The sequence below is a fragment of the Cupressus sempervirens genome, chromosome 1, assembly GCF_028749045.1.
Source record: "Cupressus sempervirens isolate cs-2001-9-10 chromosome 1, ASM2874904v1, whole genome shotgun sequence".
Lineage (NCBI taxonomy): Eukaryota > Viridiplantae > Streptophyta > Pinopsida > Cupressales > Cupressaceae > Cupressus > Cupressus sempervirens.
The window spans coordinates 802776481-802795638 of NC_143118.1; positions in this window are offsets into that span (position 1 = coordinate 802776481).

Consider the following 19158-nt stretch of genomic DNA (forward strand, 5'->3'; position numbering starts at 1 on the left):
TATGTACACCATCAACTTAGACTCTGTGTACTTAACCATTTCATCATGACACTATGGTGTACATGTCCATAACTATGCATGACTAGACAATCAAACCATTATCTGTACCATCAAGATATTTTTCTTCTACTCTACCAATCTTTATAGAAATAATGTTATGTTGACATCAATGAAAACACAGTCATGAATGCAACAAATCAATACTCTCCAATGCTTAAGATACTCTCCCAATGTAGTATCATCAGCATTCATGCTAGCAATCTTCCCCTTTGGCATTGATGGAGACATAGATTTAAAAACATCTAAATTTCAAGTATACCAAGTATAACTTTGTTGGTGCTTCTATCCTTATCTCATGCATACTCTCCCCCGTGCTTTAGGAAATTTTTTCTATGCATATTCTCTCCCCCATTGACATCAATGTCAAAGTCTTTAAATTTCATGTACAAATTATAAAATGCCAATTGTTAATTAGTTACTCTAAGTCATCAACTAGCTCAACTGTCCAAAGACAGTATTCAATACCAATTACCAAATACCAAGACTCCAAAATGGCTTAGTTCATACTAAATACTCCCCCATACAAGAAGCATCATCATTTAGTCCAATCAAATAATAGTGCTTTGTACCACTAGACTAATGTACTCTTTGCATCAACTATTATGAAGTAGGTAGGGGCATAACCCCAAGCATACCTCTTAAGTACTCAAATGTATATTTAGGAAAAGGCTTTGTAAAGATGACTACAATTTCATCCTTAGTACTTACATACTCTAATATAATCTCCTTTTCTACTACTTTCTCTCTCAGCACATGAGATTTAATAGATATATGCTTTGTCTTAGAATGTAATACAAGATCCTTAGACATACTCATCATACTTGTGTTATCATAGATAATGATAATAGGTTCTTCAATCTCAATTCTAATAACTTTCAACATCTAATTCATCCACATAATTTGATCATAGTTATTTGTTGCTACAACATACTTTGCCTCAACATTGCTCTGCGAAATACAATTTTGCTTCTTTCTTAACCAAGAAACCAATCTTCCTCCAAGAAAGAATGCTCCACCACTGGTGCTCTTTCTATCATCCATACTGCTTGCCTAATCAACATCAGTATATGCACAAAAAGTGAAATCACTTTATCTATCATAACAAATTTCACAATCAGATGTCCCTTTCAGATATCTAAGTATTCTCTTTACTACAACAAAATGATATTCTTTAGGATCATCTTGAAATCTAACTACAATCCCAACTACATTTACTATATCTGGTATAGTTTGAGTTAGATACTACAAACCTCCAATCATGGATCGATCTATACTTCTTCTTATCTACTGCAAGTGTCTCATGTTTGCTAGATAACTTATGACTAGTTATCATAGGTGTGCTAATAGGTTTACAACTTTCCAAACCAAAACTTTTCAAAAAATCTTTTAGGTACTTAGCTTGTGAAATGAATACACCATCATTATTTTGCACAATCTACAAATGTAGGAAAAACTTCATTTCTCCTATCATGCTCATTTCAAATTCATTCTTCATCTCCTTAGCAAATCTATCACTAGCTTCATCATTACCTCCAAAAATGATGTCATCAACAAATATTACAATGATGAAGAAACTATCTTCAATTTCTTTCATATACAAGTTGTTGTCTGTCATACCTTTAGCAAATCCAACCTTTGCCAAGTAAATGTCCAACCTTGCATACTAGGTTCTTGGTGTTTTCTTTAGACCACAAAGATATTTCTTCAATTTACATATGGGTAAAAGCACAAACTTGTGTCACCGTTTTGTAAAGGAAAAGGCTAACAAAAGTATAATTGTTCACTTTCAATTACATAAAACTAGTATTTTTATTTAGAATTTGAAAATGAAGTAAATTAATGAATGTGTAAAAATGGATGAAGTTTAGAATTACAATTTTTTATAATTATTTGGAATAAGAATTGATATAGTTTCTTAATTTTTATAGATAATCTTTAGTTGCTGAAAAACACTGAAAATTAGGGGTCTAGTTCCCACCATAAAGCTATATGGAAATAAACTTATTTAACTTTGATCTCAAACTATGTTATAGATAACATATATAGCTAGAACAATCAAAAATAAAAACTGGCTTTAGATCTATATTTTCTCTTTTATAATGATTCAAATTTCAACTCACCTAAAATCGATAGTTTTCATCTCCCACCACGTTTTTCAAAAGAAATCTATTCTAACCAAAAGAAAAATTATACATTCTGGGAGAGGACTCTCTCCTCTAGAATGTGATATAATTTTTAATTTTTTTGATATCATTTTATATTTTTATCCTTCTCAAAATCAACATCTTTTCGAATGGTAAAGTATGTGCTTGTAATTTTTTTTAATTACAATATACTATATCTAATTAAAATACTATAAAATCTATATGAGAATATTCTTGACCTTGAGCTCTATAAAATGGTGTTTATATGTTATTAAAAAAAATCATAAAAAATATAAAGAGTTATTAAAATGTGATTTTTCTAAAATAATATTATTTCTTTAGTAACTAGATACAAACTAGTATAAAAAATGCATTTAATAGACATTTCCAATTGGAAAAGTGTGAGACCATACATGACTTAGCTAGAATGAATTTATCTAGATCATAGGTTTGAAAAAAACTAATTTTTAGATAGAAATACTCAAATTTTATCATCTTGATAAGTCAACCTAAAAGGTTACACAACTTTTTACTTTTACCCATACCATTTCTTTGTTTTTTGATAAAGGAAAACCTTTAGGCTACTCAATGTAAACCTCTTCTTCTAATTCTTCATTCAGAAAGGTAGATTTAACATCCATTTGATAAATCTTGAATTTCTTGTTCACTACTTAAGCTAGGAACATTCGTACAACTTCCACTCTTGTTGCAAGTGCATATGTTTCCTCATAATCAATGCCTTCTTGCTATGAATAACCTTTTCAAACAACTCTGGGCTTGTTTCTCACAACTTCTCCTTGTTCGTTCATCTTATTCCTAAACACCCATTTTGTTCCTATCACATTCTTCTCTTTTGGTCTGGAAACTAGCTCCCATGTATCATTCTTTACTATCTAATATGATTCTTCCTTCATTTCTTGGCTCCAATCATTATCTTTGACTACTTCATCCATGCACTTTGTTTCAACTTGAGATATCAAACATATCTTCTCATTTACTTTGTTCCTCATCATTACTCCTTTATCTTTACTTCTAATTATATTCTTAGGAGGGTGATTCCTTGTTAGATTTCTATTAGGGGTAGGATTTGATATATCAACTCTTATCTCTTCTCTAGGTTCATAATTTTATTCTCCTCTATGCTCAAAAGTTAGCAAATCTTTGTGCGTGTCATTGTTAGTCTTAAAGAAAACTTTAGCATTATGTCTAACAATTATAGAGTTCTCTTCTTCATCTTAATTATAATCTACCATCTTTTCTTTGGTTCCAAACTTCTCATCAATCCTCACATTTTCACATTCAACTATTATCTTATTTCTATAGTTTAAACATCTATAAGCCTTACTTTTCAATGAATAGCCAAGAAACATACCCTCATCACTTCTTACATCAAACTACCAATATCATCATCTCTCTTAATATAACATTTTCCCCCAAATATCCTAAAATGTTTGACTGATGTTGAATGTCCAAACCATAGTTCATAAGGTGTTTTGTCCATACCTTTTCTAATTTGTACTCTGTTGAGAGTATATACTACAATATTAATTGCTTCTCTCCAAAATTTCTTAGAAACATCATTCTCAAATAACATCAATCTAGTTGATTCTGCTATAGACTTATTTCTTCTTTAACAATCCCATTTTTCTCAGGTGTTCTAGGTGCAAATAGTTATCTTTTGATTCCATTTTCTTCACAAAATATGTCAAATTTTTTTAGAGGTGGATTTTCCTCCTCTATCAGATCTCAAACACTTAATCTTAACACTAGATTCATTCTCAACTCTATTCTTAAATATCTTAAGCTTCTCAAAAGCTTCATATTTCTCTTTAAGAAAAGCTACTTGCATCATTCTAGTGAAATCATCAACAAAAATCATAAAGTACCTTTCACCATAAAATCCTCTTGTTCGAAAAGGACCACATAGATCTGTGTGAATAATCTCTAGATTCTCTATGGTAGTGAACTTCTTGCTAGGGAATGATACTTTCTTTTGCTTAGCCAAAATGCATTCCTTATAGACAACATTAGTAGGCTTAACAATCTTAGGCAAGTCTCTGACTACAAAAGAACTACTAACCTTCACAATATTATCAAATTTTATGTGATAGAATCTTCTATGCCACAACCAACTATTCTCCACTTTAGCTACCAAACATGTCATCTTAGTAGGATTCAACTGAAATACATTACCTATGGATCTAGTGCCAGTTCCAATCATCTTATCATATTTTTTTTTGATAGTTTAGGTCTTCTTAGTGAGATACAACAAATAACCCTTGTCTACCAACTATCCAACACTCAACAAGTTATGCTTTAATCCATCAAAAAAATAGACATCATCAGTGTTAGTTTTACCATCAAGAGTAATGGATCCAATTCCTATTATATGATTGGTTGTATTGTTACCAACTCTAACAATACCTCCATCATGATTCTTAAACTTGAAAAACTTATTCATATCACCAATCATGTAATGTGAACAACCACTATCAATTATGCAATCAAAAAAAAATTCCACTTGGGTAACTAGAGCTCTTACTTCTTTAATTTCTTTATCAAGATCATCTTCCTTAATAGCCACAAATCCTAATTCATTATCACTTTTACTTTGACCTTTCTCAATAGATTATTCATCTTCATTTGCATAAAAACAATTTCTATCTCTAGCTCTTCTAGGGTTAAAATTCCCTTTATAACTTTTCTCTCTTTTAGGAAATTTAGATGCATAATGACCAAATTCATTTTAAGATTTGCTTACCATCTTTTTCTCTTCTGACTAGAAGGGCTATTCCTTCCTTAATCTTCTTGTTTTCATTAGCTCTACTACTACCATTGTCAAATTAGGTTGAATGCTTAGGGAACTAAAGACTTTTAGGACTCTTTCAAGTTCTCTAGACTATCTTAGATCTGCTTCTTCTAATTCTAATTTTCTAAGAAATGTTTCCTTAGTGAAATCCTTAGTATAGGGCTTCACTAGTTGAATCATGTACACTATTGGTTGGAATGATGGTGTAAAACTTTTCAAGATCTTCCATATGACTTCATCATCTTTCTTGGTTCTACCATGAGACCGAATACCTACAACCATTTCTAATATTCTACCAATATAACTTCTTACATATTCATCTTCTGTCATTCCAACATCTTAAAATGTGCATATCCAATTCTGTAATCTCATTCTTTTTGCATCATCATCACCTTCAAAATTAGATTCTAATGCTTTCCAAATTTTATGAGATGTTACAAGTGACTTTAACTAACTATAATAATTCTCTGAAAGTGCCATCAGTAGAGCTTCTCTTTCTCTCTTATTACACATGAATAGATCTCTCTCTTCTTCACTACATCCTTTAAGCTTTTCTTCTTCAACAATTGACTTCTAACTTATTCTTAAAATCCAATATCCTGAAGCCCATGTACAATAGATGATTCTTCATCTTCTCCTTCCAACTATCATAGTTGGATGCATCAAATCTTGGACTATCTTTCTTGAACATATTCCCCATTGATCTCCTAAAGTTGTTAACCTTATTCTTCAAGAACTTGAAGCTCTAATACCAATTGTTAGAATATATAATCCACTAATATAACTAAGAGGGGGGGTGAATCAGTTATCCAACTAATACCATAATTAACAATCTTAAACAATATTAACCATATGAGTAACATAAACTAAAACCATAACAAGATACTCATTGATAGTAACACCAAGAGGGAAACCCCAGTGGGGATGGTACCCACAAGATAATGTACTAATATAAATATTCCTTGTTAGAGGATAGACCTTGTTAGGAGTCTATTACAACATTCAGTACAAATGAGTCCATGTTATGAGACTTTGAGTCTATGTTAAAAAATTCCAATAGAGTTGTGGAAGACAATTGGACCCACTGCCTAAATGGCTTCAAGGGAAAGACCAGTGAACCCATTGTCCAAATGATTTTTGTATTATTCCTTACAAAAAAATAAAACTGAAATGTACTTCCTTCCTCTATCTCTATCATGTCAACTAGACCTCTACTCCTTTAGATCTTGTAACTAGATCTTGAATCTTGCATCCAATAATCCCTTGGCTCACTTACATGCATTCAATAAGCACTCTACTTCTTTTCACACTTTGCACTTCAACAATGATCACAATAATTGAACACACTTGATTATTTCTTTAAAATTAAGGAAAACATCTTTCCTCTATACCATATCTTCATGATAATTCCTTGAGTCAGCCTTGAGGCTTTCCCAATTGATTAAAATAAGATAATTACTTAAATTACAATTATAATAGTATTTTCAGCTAACAATTTATACAAAACTTCACATGTGTGATACTAAGGCTTGTGTACTTGTTGACATCATCATCTGACTATCTTCTATCACTTCTTGATTGCACATCTCTTTGTTATATCTTAGATGTAAGATAGACAACAATCATCAAGAACTACTTTCCCAATACTCTATCTCTGAACTACTCTTTGTAAACTAGGTAAAACTTTTGTATGCCATCAACTTAGATGCTAAGCACTTAATTACATCATTAGGACATTGTGTTTTACATTTCCATAACTATGCATGACTAGGCAATCAAACCATTGTTTGTACCATCAAAATCTCTATCTACTACTCTACTAGTCTTTATAGAAACAATGCTATGTTGATGTCAATGACAAACATAGTCATGAATGCAACATATCAATACTCTCCAATGCTCAACATTATCCCCCATTGTAGTATCATTAGCATTTATGCTAATAGATATGCATTTAACAAGTATCGATTGTGATGGCATTAAGGACACCAAAAATGGTTGTAGATGAATGAATCATTTTGCCTTAATCTTTCCAAATATTGAATGGATTGAATAATTGACATGCCAAATCAGACACATTATCAAGTCAACTAGATTCAAATATTCAATCTACCACATGCCCTCATACCCTTGAAACATTTTACTACCTAATCCAACATTCTAACCATCTTGTTGACTAGCTCCTACCTCTATTCATGACTTCACAACTTATTATCTTCATTAACTATTTGGTCTTGCAAAACCATGACCTTTCCATTTTATGCTTTATCACTATTTCATGTCTCTTTATCATCTTATCCTTTTGATCATAGTGACCTTGTGAACATCATAGAATTGGCCTTCTCACACCTGTTGGTTTGATTTTTACAAAATAAAATTTTCCTAGTTCTATGTATAAAAATCAAAATGAATTTTATGTCTTGCATGTTAGGGTTTTGGTTTTCTATCTTTGCAATTTTAAAATCCTGTAAAAAAACCCTATTAAACCCTAAGCTTTGTGCTCAATTATGCATGTTAGTTCTTGTACTTTTTAAATTTTAATTGGGTGCAAAGTTGTTTCAAATTTTGAATATTCCTTCAACATCTGTTTAAATTACTACTTTTCCAGTGCATGTTATTGAAGTTGTTTCCACTGTCTAATCTTTATAAGATCTATGGTAGTCATTATGTTTCATAGAGGAAATGCAAGGCTTTTAACCCCTATGACATAGCAACTACCATGAATTGGAATGGTGGTGTCAGAATGTGGAAAGTGGCCACTAGAATCTTGATTGATTTTAACTTTTCCATGATGTGATTGATCTCAGAGTTGTCAGTGCTAGAGAAGTGACCAACTGGAACAAGTTGAAATCAACATCACCGGAGTTTGGTTTTTCCTAATGGGTCACTATGCCATGACTAAAAAAAGAATGTGCCCTGGTAGCAACATAGTGCCTTACTAGAGAATAGAAAGGATGGTAAATTTTTGAAAAAAGATAGGCACTGTAAAGTTCTCAGTTGTAATATCATCATGCACCTTTATTACTTTGTAAGAGGCATTGATTTTGGTAATTGTGATGGAAACATGGAGATCTTCTTGGCACCAAATTTTCAATAGTATTAAGAAAGTCACTATGTCACAATTAGGAAAATAAGGAATCCCACTGATAGCGACATAGCACCTTGACAGAAAGTGGGTTTGCAGTAGCAATTTAAAAGGTGGGTCCTAACAATCCTTTCATCAAAAATAAGCCATGCAATTGCCTTGACACATTGGCATCCTACAAAGAAAAGTGTATGCACTAGAATTTTCAAGAACATGAGAGGTTGCTATGTCATGACCAAAAAGTCTGTGCTTTCTGCCAGTAGCAACATAGTGCTAACCTAAAAATTTGAAACACAGTGGAGCCTAGTCCTATGATGTCACAAAAGGAATTAAAATATTGAATTATTTGTCAACTTGTCAAGATATTTCTAAGTTAGAAAATGACATGGACCCACACCCAAATGAAAAGAACATATAAAAACCATGATCATCATATTTAAAATGGATCAACGATCATCACATAGTTGCTATGGGGAGTTGCTCATTTTTTAAGGGTAGTGACAGGTGACCAAAGGAAGAAAAGGAGGGACCCACTATAGTTGTATTAAACCATAAATCAAATGCCCATCGTCAGATTGAAATGAAATCAATGGTTGTTGCTATGTCACATAGACAACATGCTCACTTCTTATGCATAACAATGTAGCGACTTGGTGACAAGTGTCCTTGCGAACTAGTGGGTCCATTTTATATCACCAGCAGTGAAGGAAAAGTGCATGTGGAGAAATTTCATTGGATTGACTTCCAATGTGGCGATTCGAAAGTGACTTATTCCTATTTTCACTCCTAGATCATCAAATTTCCTAGGATCAACGGTGCAAGTTTGAAGGTAGAAGGTGCTACCACTCTATTTCCCTTATAGTTCATTAATGAGAAATGAAAGCTTCTCGTGCGAGTAGAAAACAATGTATATTGTAGAAATTTTTTCCATTTTCATCTTATATGAACAAGATTTCAAGTCTATAAAGAAGAAATCATTGAGAATTTGTGTTGGGCATGGTCAAAATGTGAAACAATTTCCCTTTGTTTGCAAAACATCACAAAATTACAAAGAAAGATAAGTAGAGAATCAAGTAAGTTCCTGTGCACCATACTTGTCAAAGTAGTCTAGGTTTTGTAAATTGTATTCATTTTGCCTCCAAAGAAGGTTTTCTCCAATCAATAAGACTATTTGGCTAGGAATATCCATGATGATGTTCTTGAATTACTACTTGAATCCACAAATGAAACTATGAAAGTGAAAAAGTTAACCTCATTAAACCTAGACTCAAAATTGTAGATGTGTTATACAATAAGAGGAATTGGGTTAGGGATGCCAAAACTTGTCAAATTGGGCTTTCTTTGTTTAAAAAATGGTTTTCAGAAAGAAATTTATTTGCCCTTCATGCAAATGTCTAGAATTTTGATTTGGGAAAGCTAGTGGTTCCTAGTGTTTTTTTGGACTATGACCTCTTAGAGGCTATCATAAAAAATTATGATTTAGTAATCAAAGTGGTGAGAAAAAATGATGGCAAGATTATAATCACAATCAACCCTGAGGAAATTCAAGAGGTATTTGGCCTAGACCCACTAATAGAATATCATGTATGCATTGACCTACAAGGGTTAGAAAAAGAATATTTATCAAAGAAGGATGCAATTAGGTAGGGTGCACTAAGGGCACATATAGGCACAATTGGAAATTTTCTAGTGATCACAACATCCTCTAGGGAACCTTTCAAAATGGGTTATTTCACTACCCAGGTTGTGGAGGCATACAGGACTCTGTGTAGAGTGTTTGGTGAAGATGAATAGAATGTTATGCCCATAATTTTTATTTATATGATCACTCAAATTTCTTCTTTTGGTGTTGATATTATTTTTTATTTTTCCTCCTATTTAGTAGAAGAAATTCATATAGGCCTAGTGGGGATTGCAAAAGGCAAGGTAGATAAAACTTTTGGTCACTATTCTTTGCTAATGCATATGTTTATGTTCAAAGGAGTAGCATATTTTGGTAAGGAAATGAAGTAGAATAGAGAATAGGATAGAGAAGCATTGCCAATCTAGTTATGGAGTGCAGATATAACATGGGATGTAGAAAAAGCTAGTTTTGTCAGATTTGATGAGTACTTTGCTTCAAAATTGAGGTGCTTTTTATTAAGTGACAATCCTAGAGTGCCTAAGGTACTGGTAAATCTTATTAGGCCCATGCATAATCCTACTGATTTGAAAGTATCACATAATTGGGGGATACAATATCCCATACTCTGTTTCAACTATTTTTAGGATTTATGGTTTCAAAGGAACTCCTCATGTATTACACTACTAGGTGACATTAAAGGTAGGGGTAGCTGAGTTTTTGTGGAAACTAGGAGGATTGGAGGAAAATTATTTGGCAAAAAGGGAAAGAGGCTCAATTTTCCCAACTTGCACTGTAGCTCACCAGTATAAGATGGCTATGTCTCATTCCCATTTTTGTGACACTAAGGGATTCTATGACTTGGCTTTTAGGCACAGAGTTAAGCTTGGTAAAATAAAACATGAGCCATATTACCCTCAGGACATAATAAGAAATGAGTTCTCCTCACAAGAGAAAGAAACCAAGAAAGAAAAATGGAGGGTTTTCTCAAGATTTTTGGATTTTATCCATTGTTTTGATGAAGATTATAATCCTTTGGATAATGTCATCATAGAGGTAGATAGAATCAATAAACTCGTGATTACTTTTCTTGAAATAATGGAGACTATGAATGAGAAAAAACATTTTTTTATTAATGCTTATATGGATAAGGCCAAAGAGGTTATGAGGAGATTGGAATTTACTCCCAACGTAGGGGCATGACATTTGATTGTCCAAAAGAGGTCAGGTTATACTTTGATACAAAATAAGAAGGCCACTATGGATAAGGGTAAACAAATAATAGGATCCACTACTGTTGTCTTAGAAGAGAGAACCTATGAGCCTTCCCCTAAGAGGCAAAAAATAATAAAAGATCAAGGTCCTCACATTGAGGAATAATCACCTACACAATCCCCTTTGTAGATTGAAGAGGAACAACTTAATGGAGAGAAAATTGAATAGCTAGGATCCCAAGGAGGAGTTTTTATTACCCAGGAAAAATTAGATAAGGGAAATCTCCAAGAACCTCCTATGCCAAGCCTTGATTTGACAATGGAAGATTATAGAGGAAGGGAACTACACCCTATGATAGAATAAACTAGTCATTGATATTTGTTAGATGATAGTTTTGTTAAGTCTAGAGCCTTCCACTAGTTTGCATGGAGAGAAAACATAGAAAAAAATGAGGAAAAATGTAATAAGTTAAGAATAGAGCAACCAAAATTGGAGGAGGAAGCCTTGCAGAATCAAGTAAAAGAAGAGATGATTCAAGAATTCCAAAGTATAACCCCTAAAGAGGGGAGGCAGATGGTGAACGTATCAAATATTTTACTGCTACCCAATTGGGATATAGAAAATGCTTTAGTTTTCAATTTCATTTCAAATAAATTGGACCTACAGGATCAAAACAAGAAAGAATTCAAAGGTACTACATTCAGTGAGGACTAGGCCATCTTAGTTATTTGGTCATTAAGGAAAGGATCAATGGTTATTTCATCATAGTCAAATGACTCTGGATTAATGGGGAATATCACTATAAAAAGAGTAGCAGATACCACCCATGTAGAGGCTACACATATGAATGTTGGAGCATCTCACTTAGTTCTAGCTACTGCAAAGAAAGAAGAGAAGGCAATGTTTGAACTACAAAATAAATATGAAAAGGTTTTAGAAGCCTACAATAAAGAAGTTCAAAAGATAATTTAACTTGAGACTAATGTGTTGGGATGGACTACTAGGCCTAGGATCACATACCCTTGCCCACCAGTGGAATCTTTTAAATCCACTCCTCTCATAGAAATGCTAGATACTCCAAAAAGGCCACAATATTACACAGCTGAAGATTTTGAAGAAGAAAAGAGAAAATTGTGGGCACTACATGTAGATTTGAATGTGCAATATGAAGACAAACTAAGAAAGGCTCTCATGTATCTCGTTGATAAAATTGAATGGCCATTTTTTTATGATCAATTAGCAAAAGTAATAAACATATTCGATGAAATAAAAGTAAGTGATGAGGCCTTAATACCTATTGTCAATAAGTGGAGTAAGAGGAGAATGGAAATCACATTCTTGTGCTACTCTATCATAAGGTCTTCAATGATCACATTGAAATAACTTATAATTTTTCTCATGATCTCCTAGAATTTGATGATAAGAGAGTTGAGCTACAAAGAAGAATTGTTAGCTATTTGGATAAGTACAAGAGTAAGAAATTTGATTTATTTCCACTTGATTTGGATAAGAAAAATAAAATGAAAAATAAAGATGAATGGGCTAAAGAATTAGATGATTTATTTTGTTTAAGAATGAATTAATTCATAAATGAAAAAGGACATGCATGGTAGGCAGCCACAATAGAAGAAATAGTGAAGGCCCAGTTATTCTTTGATTCTTTAAAGTAAGATTTTGTTAGTATTGATAAAGAGGGCGAATATGTGACCAAAAAGCAAAGTAATATTCTATAGTTTAATTGGCCAAATGACACCCTCTTTGACAAGTGGATGGTTGATGTTGTTTTTGATGAGTAGTGGTAAGAGGTTGAGAATGATGATGATGAGGTGAATCTAGATGAAATATAGATCATTGATACATCTTTAGAAGATCAAAAGAGAGAAGAAGACAAAGAAGGGCAATCATCTCACGTGGAAAGTACCTTGGGCCAGATGGATGATGTGGCTGAAATGAAACCAAATATAACTGTCACCTTGGTAGTACACGATGATGCAAGTGGAGATGCCAAAGTAGAGGTAAATTTGCAAGAATTAGAGCCTAACACATCATTGGAAAACTTGATAGCTACATATGTTGAGGACTCAGAATAACTAAAAGTCAATCATGGGATTTGTAGCATTTGAAAATGTAACAAAAGAGGGGCCTACATAAAGAATAATCTGATATATAAGTTTTTTTGTGACATAGTTTTTTGTCCTTTTGTGACAACTAAATGTAAATATCTTTTGTCTAGTTGACATCTATCAGTTCTCCATGCCTGAAGCTTGTTGCATCTCACTTTATTTAAGTGAGATTCCAAGGCTAGAGAATGGTTCAATTTCATTGATAATTTAGGTCTATATTGAAGATGGTTCAGTCCAATTTTAGTGCAAAAATTATGTTGTATTTTCTTTGCAAATACTTGGGAATATATTGATGTTATAGGGCTCTAATGTTTTTTCTAGAGTCATTCTGAGTTTTATTACAATTGCATACAATTTTCAAGGAAGATTAATACAAAGATGAATTGTCCCCATATCTATTCTTGCTAAATTTTGTCTCCATTGTTATTACCTGGTCATTCTAATGTTGTGTGAGCAAAGCTTGTCCAATTGAATGCAATTCACTTTGATTGTATGTCAATTCATTATTGTTATTGATTCAAAGAATTAATTAAATGCTCTAGTGAATTTGATAGGGTTGCTAAGGTAATAGGAATGATTCCTATAAGAATGAATTCCAGTAAGAATTGCTAATAGTATTGGTTGTAATGCAATCAATTAGATCTATGAATTGAAGTAGACTCTAAATCCAATTGGACATAGCACTAGTCTAATTAACCCAATCTATAGATAGAGAGATCATGAATAAGCACCAATTCTAAAATCAAAATCAATTTTACTTTACTATTTGAAGAGTTTCAAAGAGGTTTGGCACTTGTTTACATCTAATTTATGAGTCTTAGATAGCTGCTATTTTTAGAGATATTTGTAAACCTAAGGAGAATTTGTGACCAAATCTACTTATAAGGGATGTATATCATCTAAAAATGTCAAAGAATGGATAAATTATGTATATGTCAGAGATAGGAGATGAGAGTCAGAATGAAACTAAAAGGATTCTCATACAATAGCATTCATTTGAATCATCCCCTAGGTATACCCACCTTGGTTCTGTAGAGCCTAGAGAGTAGAAAACTATTCTTGGTTTTGTTGAAGTTGGATCTAAATAATATGCATACATAATTGTTAAAGGGATGTAGCTAATTCCTAGATTTGTGAGTATTATTATCTTAGTATTGAGCTTTTGTTGTTCAATAGTTGAAAAACACCAACAACATTCTAACCCCAATTTGGATTTAGCAATCCTCTAACCATGTGATGATGCAAAGCCATTCATTTTACCCTTGTCACCCCTTCATGACCCTAATCTTAGGTTGACATAAAATGTGTGTGACATATTGTCATGAACCTTAATTGTTAGCATTACCATTCACACCATCATGACTTAAAACTTGACTACAGCTCAGACACTTGTGATAGTGTGAAGACCACATAAATTTGACTATTTGATACCCCTTGCAACTTTTTAGCCATTTATGTTAACCACAAATCAGACCTTGTATGGTTGTGAAAACAACCCTTTAACTATTGATCATTCTAACGTGACCTCTCATTGTTTCCTTCCACTAACGATTATGGATTTGTGATGACCATTAGATAGACTACCATCACACCATCGTGACTTAAATTTATAACCTTAGTTTTAACCTGCAATGGTCCAATCAATAGGTTTATGTAGCTTCACAGCCTTAACCCTAGTTTGTACTAAACTTCCTATGATAGTGTGAATACAATGTATTTTGCAACCTCATCACCTTGACTCTTTGTAATCTTTGATCACTTGTGATGATAAAAAAGCACATAAATGTATTGCTATGGTTCACTTCATGATGTTGCAACTTAAATCTATTTAATCCTAAAGTTTTATGTGATCATGTGATCTGTATCTAGTCATAGCTTCACAACTTGAACAAAATGCTAGTCTAACTATGAGGCCATGCTAACTCTGAACTTGACTATGTCACACCTTCATGGCCCATCTCAAAATTAAGTCATAAATTGGAGTGGTATAGTGATGAAGGAATAAATTGCATTATCACAACTCAAAATCTTTCATTTGATGCGAAGGGGGAAAAAGACTTAGGGATATAAAGGAAGAGTCAAAGTTTGACATATCCCTAATGAGCTTGCATGGCAATAAATGAATAATCTAATGAATGTAGACATGTTTATTACCTTGGATGTTCATGAGACTAGAAACATTGGAATTTTAGGAAGGGAGGCTAAAAATGGTTAACAGGCTTCTATTATGAACAAGAACATTTTGGTTGATCAGGCTGCTGACCCACTCAAAAATTTATAGTTGTCTTATTATTGTATTTTTTCTTTTTTTTTGTCTTTATTATCTACTTGTTGTTATAGGGAATTCTATTCTAGTTTATTTTTCTTTTTGGTGTTGATGCATAACTTCTCTTAGACTTTTATAGATACTTTGCTTCGCTCTTTGTAAAAGGTTTTGGGTCCTTTCAAAACCTATTTTTAATTCATCAAAACAATTGTTAACTAAAACATATAAACTCATGAAACATAACACATAACAGATTCATTTGGTATAACGAAAATCCTTCGTCAAAGGGAGAACTACAATGTAGATGGTACCCACAAATATATCACTACTATAGTGAGCAGGTAGCTTATTAGGACTATAATGCTTTTTCACTTCTAATGACTTAATTGGTTAAGAGTATATAGTGAGACTTATAAGGATCTACCTTTTTCAAGGATTTTACAATACTCTTCAAGTTTTTCCTCAATTAAGATAATTACATATAAGATTGTCAAGTCCACATTTTTCAAGGATTTAGAAAAAGTTACTATAGTGATTAGTGTTGGATACAATTGATTAATTGTGTGTTGTCTTTGATGTTACACAAATTCCATATCATTATCAGTCAGTGTATGCCAAGCTCACTAGAGCAGTAAAGATAGTCTTTTATGTCTACCAAGCATTCTTGTGATTGTCTAGTTTAGAAGGCAGTGTGTACTGAGTTCACTCAAGCATCAAAGGAAAGTATCCAAAAAGTGAGTGTTAACCGAGCTTACTCAGTTAATGAAGGAAAATTGGATGGAACTAGTGTTAATCGAGCTCATGCGGTTGCCAAAAGATTTTTGCAAGTTTGTTGTGTTAACCGAGCTTCTGTTGGTTAACAAAGGAAAATGTTTTTGAGTTACTTTCTACTTAACTAGGTCAGCTAATGAAGGATTTTCTTATTTTGACATATTAAGCCTAATTAATTTAGCTATTAATTGTAGTCAACTGAGGTGATGAATATTAATTATTCTAAGCTATATTTGAGCTGACTTGACAAAGTAGAAAATATAAATATAAGGTTGAGTTTGTGATTTCAAGGTATGAAGTGAATGAAATGCATGAAGATGTTATTGAAGATTTAATGATGAGAAGAGGAAGTGAATTTGAAGGATAAGAAGAATATCCTTGTGAAGTAGAAAAGCTATATTCGATCAGGAAGGATCAAGTACAAGCTAGAATAGAGATCTGTAATCACCAATTCAGTTGCATTCAAATCAAGTAATCTCATTATTACTCTCCAAGCATTGTACTAATGATCTAAATCTCCTAACAAAGTTGGCTAAATAGCTATTTTCAAATCCTCTAACAAGGTGGCAGTTCTATTGAATTATCTAAAGACCTCTAACAAGGCCACTCCTAATAGGGTGATTAAATCCTTTAATAGGGCCACACCTAATAGTGTGTTTTCTAACCTTTAATACAGTTGGCTCCTAATAGGGATCACTTCAGAAGAGTGAAAATAGTAACTAGTTGCAATTGGTGCTTTTTCCAAAATCAGGTTTCCACATTAAATCCTAGTGTCAAATTTGTTTGTGCTATTTTATTTTATGTGTTTTCAACTAAGTTAAAGTAATAGTAATCACAAATAACATCTAAAGGTTATATGTCAAGCATTTACCGAGTTACAGCATTATGTATGTGTGTACTGAGCTTCAGCAATATTCAATTTTTAGTTTGTATTTTGTACTAACATCTAAGAGATCTGGGATTTATTTTAGTAGTAATTAATTCACCCTTTCCCTCTTAGTTACTCCTCCTATATTTCCAACAATTAGAAAGTAGAAAATGATCTTCATAGTAGCAACTTACTTTTCTTGATTCGATCCCTTTTCTACTCTATGATTATTACCTTCTATGATTAGTCTACCATTCATTTCAAATCTTTCCTCAACCTTGATCTCTGACTTTTGTTCTATCTTTTTTGCTTCAATTCCTTACTTGGCATTATAAAACACTTCACTATCTCCTTAATAATAATACTAATCTAGACAACCCTAAAATTTCTTTGATATGTCCTTTATAGTTGTCCCTTTTCCTTTTTGTTGTTTGACATAATTAGGGTTTTGGAGCTTTCCATTATTTTTCTCTAATCATAATCAATGGTTAGAATTGTATGTTGTTTCATTCTTCTTTTTATAAATTAATATCATTGGTTCTTCCAACCTTAAAGTTACTAAAAATAAAAAATTCACATTCTTTAAGAAAATCAATTTGAATCTTTACTGATCATGTTGCAAAAAAAAATGTGTCAATTTAGACTTTTATGTGGCCATTGTGTCACTAGGTAAAAATACAATATTTTGAATAGTGTCACTCAGTGTACTCTTTTCTTGGTTTCCTCTATGTATCTTCATAAACTATCTCCTCAGCATCAATTTGAAGCACTAGGTTTGCCAAAAATTGAGGTATGACCAATGGAGGTTTTGGGAAGTGATTTGAATTTTTGAATGTTTGTCCCACCCGGCATGCCAAAAATTGTTGTCACAAAAGTTTGCATGCTTGACAAAGGAACTACTTCTCAGTTGACCTTGTGAAACATGGAAACAATCTCCAAGTTGTGGGACTTGAACAATGAGATTGAATCTTTAGAGAAGGCCAACTTTCCTACTATCAAGGTGCACCTAACTACTCTTGAGAGGAAAAGGGAGAAGGAGACGCATGAAAATCAAACTACCTAATCTAATCTAAAGGGGTGATATGCCAAAATAGTTTGGTTAGTCTTATCTCTGCCTAATAATGCACTACTCATCAATATAATCTCAAGATACATTGATTCAACCTTTGCATTAACTCAACAATCACATGCAGATCAAGAAAGAAATGAGATGCTACAAGGAAGGAACTTCACTCTATAACATCCAAGAAGAAAAAGTGGATATTTTCATGCTAGATTGAAGAATGAAAACAAAACACCAATAGAGGCAAGAAAGTTTTTCACTAATATTGATGGGAGAATGAGGTGCAGTAGACAATTATATTCATTCATAGACAAAAGGAAATTATAGTAATAGAGTGTAGAATACTACTACTATAGAATTAGATAAAAATGACCAACCCTTAGAAGAGTCATAAAACTTTCTTTTATAGTTCAAGCATAACTGAGATAGCTTCTTCCCTAAGACTTAGCTCAACCACTACCATTAAAACCAAAGAGAATAATCACTACAAATTTGGGGAAGATTTGATCTTGGTACACATCTAGATGTAGGAAAATCATATCTTTTACTAAACAAAGCCTTGAGAAGATAGAAATGGTGGGCATTATCATTCTGACTGGGTAGATGGATAAACTAGGTGGTGGGAGGCATGTCCTTTACATTTACTAGGCATGGGGATCATAGAAACGTGGTTGTAGGCAATCAAAAGATTTCTTTTCCATTAAGGAGCTACTTGCTTCATTCTTGACATGCCAAATCAGATATATCAGAAGGTCAACAATAGTTAACCTCCACCTATACCTTTCCTGCAATTTCATTGGCTGAGGGCACCTCTTATATCTTTTAGTTTAGACAAGTGATAACCTTTTCCTTCACCAACCCAAGTACCTACGATCTTATGATCGTCAATGAAGTCAAAACCCTTTGTAACATCTTCAACTAAGAAACTAGCCTTTGTTAATGAAAACTTCAATTCAACCCTTGTTTCCTTCTTATCTTTGAAACCGCTGGTGTCTCACTTGACAATCTCAAGAATTAAAATTTATTGTCTAGTTGTAGGTCCTTGAACTCCTTCATATTGTTAGAATCTGAAAAGATTAATAACCCAGAAAACTAGTGCAAAGAGTAAATATCTAAACTATGAATGCAAATGA